We start from the raw sequence: 5,995 nt of genomic DNA, 5'->3' as shown, positions 1-5,995 counted from the left end.
CTGGTCTGTCCACACACCCTCCTCTCCCCCAAGTCACCCGTGGACTGATCTGTCCACACACCCTACCCTCCCCCAAGTCACCCGTGGGCTGGTCTGTCCACCCACCCTCCTCTGTCCTTCTAGGGAGATTAGTGGAATGCTAGGAGCAGCTAGCGGCCCGGCTCCCGGCTGCTTTGACCAAACACCACTCCTGCTGGCTCTTCCCGCTCTGGTTCCCCTGGCTCGAGCCACAAACAGCTGATCAAACACAGGACAAGGTCAGTCCAGGGACCCACTGTCGCCTCCAGGGGAGATTTCATAGACCAGCCATCAGGAGGGTCTGATAAGAAAGGGCAGGACGTGGGAAAGGGGGCCCATGGGGCCGGCACAGGACCGAACAGCTTTTCATTCCATTTAAGATGGAGACCTCTGTGCTCCACGCAGGGTCCAGCCCGACGCCAGCTTGTCCAGAGGCCAGGGCCAGAGCTGCCTGTGAGCCCGGGACCAAAGGGAAATGAGGAAGGGGTGGCTGTGCCTGTGAGCCTGGGGGAGACGCAGGCGGGCTCCTGCGGGTTTGGGAGCACAGACCCTCCCTCGCTAAACTGTGACCCCTTCAAGGGCAAGAACTGCGCCTTATTCCTTTTGTTCATACACACACGCATGTAGGTAGCCTGGCACATCGGTGTTGTAGACCTGAAGTTCTGGAGGCCTGAGCGCCTACCAGTGCCCAGTCCCATGCGTGGGTCCTGCTCCTGGGGAACTGCTGACCTGTGGCCAGGCCAGGTTTACATATGAGAAACAAGAACCAAAAACACCCATGCCGCCCTGAAACCTAAAGTACCTATAAATGCTGGGTTTCTCTCTCTTCTTCATTAGGTATTTGGGGGGGGGGGGGAATTAATATTTTTTAGAAATATTCTCGCCCAGCCTGCATGGCTCAGTGGTTTAGTGGCGACCTATGAACCAGGAGGTCACGGTTCGATTCCCTGTCAGGGCACATGCCCAGGTTGCAGACTGGATCCCCAGTGTGGGGCGTGCAGGTGGCAGCCGATCAATGATTCTCTCTCATTATTGATGTGTGTCTCTCTCTCTCTCCCTCTCCCTTCCTCTCTGAAATCAATACAAATATATTTTAAAAAAGAAAAGATGTGCTCTCATCATTAACAGTTACTGTCATTAAGCACAGGTTGGACACGGACGAAGAGCGTGTGTAATTCTCATCTCACCAGCACCATGATGCGGCGCTGTCACTCTCCATCCCCTGCTCCAGGCCAGGAAGCCAGCACCTGGGAAGCCACTGAACTACATAACCAGTGACAGCACAGCTGGGTGGGAACCCAGGCCACTGGCTCCAGAGCTTGCTGCTAAACACCGTGCTGTATCCAAGCATTTCTTAATCCTGCCCATCCTCCCCGTCCTGGCCTGTCAGACCTGGGTGTTGTCACAGGACCTCCAAGCCTCCTGGCCTGCTCTCTCCTTCTGCCCATCCTGCCTGCGACAGCAGCCCAGCCTGAGCTCTGCTTTCATCCGCTGGAAACGTGTCCAGCAGTGCCAAGCATGCTCTGTGCTGTGCTCCGGGACTGGATTGTCCGTGGCTGAGGCCCGCCCCTCAGTCTCACGGTCCTCAGTCAACACTTGCCGGCTCAGTCGGGGCCCTTCCTTCCTTCGAGTGGAGAAGGACGCATGGGACAGCTGAGCCCCACACAGCGCCTGGCACAAGTGTGCGAGGGGGTGCCCCTGGCCAGGCAGCTCTGGGAAGCATCTCGAACCCAGGCCACTGGCTCCAGAGCTTGCTGCTAAACACCGTGCTGTGTCCAAGCATTTCTTACTTAATCCTGCCCATCCTCCCAGTCCTGGCCTGTCAGACCTGGGTGTTGTCATAGGACCTCCAAGCCTCCTGGCCTGCTCTCTCCTTCTGCCCATCCTGCCTGCGACAGCAGCCCAGCCTGAGCTCTGCTTTTATCCGCTGAAACCTGTCCCAGCAGCACCAAGCATGCCCTGTGCTGTGCTCCGGGACTGGATTGTCCGTGGCTGAGGCCCGCCCCTCAGTCTCACGGTCCTCAGTCAACACTTGCCGGCTCAGTCGGGGCCCTTCCTTCCTTCGAGTGGAGAAGGACATGTTGGGCAGCTGAGCCCCACACAGTGCCTGGCACAGGTGTGCGAGGGGGTTCCCCGAGCCAGGCAGCTCTGGGAAGCATCTTGGTCGATCTGACTTCCCCATCTCTCCCCTGTCCCTGGGCTCCTAAAGGAAAAAGTTTTTCTAGAACAGCAACCGTTTTATGGGAAAGTATCAGATCGGAAGACAACATACATTAGTGCCGCGGTTCAGAGCCACTCAGACCTGAGTTCCGATCCCTGCTCTGTCTTGTTAGATGTGTGACTCTAGGTTTTATCCACATGGTGCCCTGGTTTCTGTCCTGACCTGGTCTATTGGGGCCGAGAGGCCGCCCTGGTGGAGGAGGGCTCTCGGGCAGGGGAGCACAGAGAGGAGAGGGAGGACAGCGCAGGGCCCAGGTTGGCCTCCCTCATTGTGTGCGGTAACGGCAGTCCCGCTGTGTCTTACTCTTGAGTAGCACTCTGCCCCTTTCAGATCACTGTCACCTGCACTATTGATCCTCACAGTCACATGACGTTTAGGGCAGTGTCTTCACTGTTGCCCCTTTCAGAGTGAAGGCCTTCAGACGCCCCCTCTGTGGACGTGGGTCCTCAGCTGGTGAGCAGTGGGGTTGCACCCAGCTCTCCGCCAGCAGGTGCGGCTGTCCCGCCTCTCCATGCTGTCCCACCGCCGTGGTCCCCGTCATTCAGAGCACTTTCCATCGTTGACTTGCTTGACTCTGGCAGCAGTGTTCTGAGGAGAGGAGCGTGAGTTATTTTGTAAATGAAAAACCGAGGCTCCAGGAGGCACCATCACTCAGTCAGTCACGCGAGGAGTCAGCAGCAGGCCCCAGTCAGAGCCCACGCTCCACGGAGAGAGCACAAGGTGGGCCAGGAGGGCTGAGTCCGAGCTGAAGAGCCCACGTCTATCGTCCACCGTGGGCTGCCCGGTGCTCTGGCCTCGGAGCCTGTCTCCCTCGCTGTTTCCTGAGATGCGGGGTGACAGCACTTGCCTGCCTCTGGATGTCAGATGGGAGCCGAGTTCCGGACCGGAAGAGGGCTCAGGAGGCTATTGTTAGCTTCCAGGGCCTGACCCCAGGAAGGCCAGCTGTGGAGTCTGGACTCTGGGGGCGCAGGGCACCAGGAGGAGAGAGTCTGTGCAGGGGTCCCACCTCTGACCTGTTGAGGCTGGCGCCTCAGAACTAAGAGGGAGAGTCAAGGCCTGTGTCCTCCAGGTCAGGCCTGGCTGGCTGAGAGACCAAGACCAGAACCCCCGGGTTGTGGGGCTCCTCAACCTGCCACTCAGGAGGCCTGAGGAGAGGGTCCCCTGGATACCTCGGGTGGCCCCCTCTGTTCTGATCAGAAGCTTTTCCACAAGCCCTCCTGGGGCTCGGACCCCGGCTGCCAGGGGGGAGGGGGAGGTGACAAGGCTAAAACGTTCCCAGTGTGAGATCCTGTGAGGCCAGCCAAGCGCACCTACTCAGGGGCCAAACTGACCACCTCCAGGCCTTGCCCGGGGCCGCCCTCCCCGTCCTCCACACGTGGCCCCTGCAGCCGTCCCCTCCAGCTTCCCCCCTCCTCCACGGCCCAGCCAAAGTGTCTCTCACTCCTGTGGGTGCCTTTTACAAGCAGAGCATGTGCTGAGGGGGTGGGCTCGGGGGCCGCTCGAGACCCCAAGACAGAAAAGGGGGGGAGGGCAGGAGGCTCTGGGGCTGTCTTCACAGGCCTTTCAACTGTCAGAGGGAACTGCTCAGGACACGGATCTCACACTCATGCCCCGGCTGCAGCCCCAGTGCCCGCCATGAAGTCCTGGCAGCTTCGTCAGCCAGACGGGGCCCTCTAAGATCTGACCTCTGCCGTCCCTCAGCTCATCCACAGCCCTGGCCTCAGCTTCACTCTCCAGGTTGTCAAACTGCTGGGAGCCCCCACACTCTGCCTGGCCCCACCTCCGGCCAGGAAGGAGCCTCTGAGGGTGCTGTCCCCAAGGCCCGTCCTCCCGTCTCCCTGGACAAGTCCTGCTCGTGCTTGAAGACATTGTGAGTCCGACTCAGATGCCGCCTTTTCAGGAGGTGCCCCTGGGCTTCTGCTGACCGCCCACCTGGGATTTAGGTGACACTGTAGCTGTCTGTGTTGGCCTCGTCAGCCGGGCTGCCCAGGGTTGGCGCCTGTGGGGCACTGCCTGCCGGCCGGCCCTCACAAGGAGGCCAGGGCAGCCTCCTGAGTTATTCGCCCCGTTATCCAAGGGGAGAGGTGGGTCTTGGGGAAGTAGAGGAACTTGCTGAGTAACCAGCCGAGCGCACCTACTTAGGGGCCAAACTTACCTGCCTCCAGGCCTTGGCCCGGGCCGCCCTCCCCCTCCTCCACACATGCCCTCATCTCAGCTGCTGGGAGACGAACAGGGACTGAAACCTGGAGTCCGATGCCAGAGCCTCAGGAGTGAGACGGGGAGCGGAGGGCTGGGCCGGGAGGGCACTGGGTGGGCACACGGGGAGGTGTCACTCTCCATCCTTCGCTCTCCTTTAACTTCTTCATCGCACTCATCAGGATCTAAATTACTTACTCGTTGGCCCGTCTCCTCACCTGCACCATCAGCACGGTGGGGCGGACCTGGCCTGTCTGGTTTGTGGGTGGATTCCCAGGTTCTAGCAGCAAATGTTGCAGAGCACACAAGTGCCTCCCATGGCCCAGCAGCAGCTGAGCACTTGCATCTGTCGCCTACCCACCCTCCAGCGTCCTTCCTATGAGGCAGTGCGGCCCAGAGAGGTTACCTGGCTCAGGATCAGCCCTCAGCCGGGTCCCAGGGCCTCGGGCGCAAGCAGGTCATGTTCTCAGAATCCCGCTCTGCCCTTCATGAGCGTGTGAGGACTCGGCCTTCATTACTGTCCACAGTTGAGCTTCGCCTTTTTTCCTTCTCAATGAGCACACTCCTTTGTGGCCGCGGCATCAGAGTCTCCGGCCCCCTCGCCGTTGAGGCTTCAGGCCGAGGTCGGGTCCTCCAGCAGCCCTGGCGGGAGCCTCTTCACGCTCCTACCCCCCGGCAGTTGTTAGAACTCTCAGAAGTGATGCCTGCTCATCCGTTTTTTTCCCCATGTGTCCCTGAGACCTGAGTGCAAACCTCCCGGACACGGCTTCCTGACTGTGACCTGCAACAAGTCCCCTCTGGGCCTCCCCTCCCCACCCCCCACGCCCATGCAAGGGAGGTTCAGAGTCCTGGATGTGGAATGGCTCCTCCAACTCAGGTGTTCTAGAACAGCGAGGTCCAATTAGGAATGTAATTCGAGTCCTGGCCGGTGTGGCTCAGCTGGTTGGCGTCATCCTGTGCACTGAAAGGTTGTGGGTTCCATTCCCGGTCAGGACACTGCCCAGGTTTCAGGCTCGATTCCCCTTGGGGGACGTGCAGGAGGCAGCCAATCAATGTTTTTTCTCTCTCTCTCTTTCTCTCTCTCCCTCCCTCTCCCTTCCTCTCTCTCTCTAAAAAGTCAATAAATGATTTTTAAAAAATAAGAAGAAATATAATATGAGCCACATGTGTAATTTTAAATTTTCTAATACCCACATTATAAGGGTAAAGAGAAACAGGTGAAATTAACGTAATAATATGTTGCACTTAATCCATTACATCCAAATTATTTTCATTTTCACTTGTAATCAGTATACAAATACTAATGAGCTATTTCACACTTTTAATACTCAGTCATCTCACTCAGACACTAATTTCAGGTGCTCCCCAGCCACATGCTGTGCCAGGCTGGAATTCTCATCTTGTCCCACCCCAGCCTTTGCTCTCACGCATCCGGGATGGCTGCGGCTCCTGCACAGGCCGGGGGTCACCTGTCTCTCCCAGTCCCTGCCCACCTGGCTGAGCGCCAGTCGGGACACCAAGAGTTCGCTCCCAGGCCGGGGAATCCTGCAGGGCCTGGGA

This window comes from Myotis brandtii, unplaced genomic scaffold, assembly GCF_000412655.1.
Source record: "Myotis brandtii unplaced genomic scaffold, ASM41265v1 scaffold129, whole genome shotgun sequence".
NCBI classification, from domain to species: domain Eukaryota; kingdom Metazoa; phylum Chordata; class Mammalia; order Chiroptera; family Vespertilionidae; genus Myotis; species Myotis brandtii.
Note: the sequence above shows the minus strand (reverse complement) of the source record.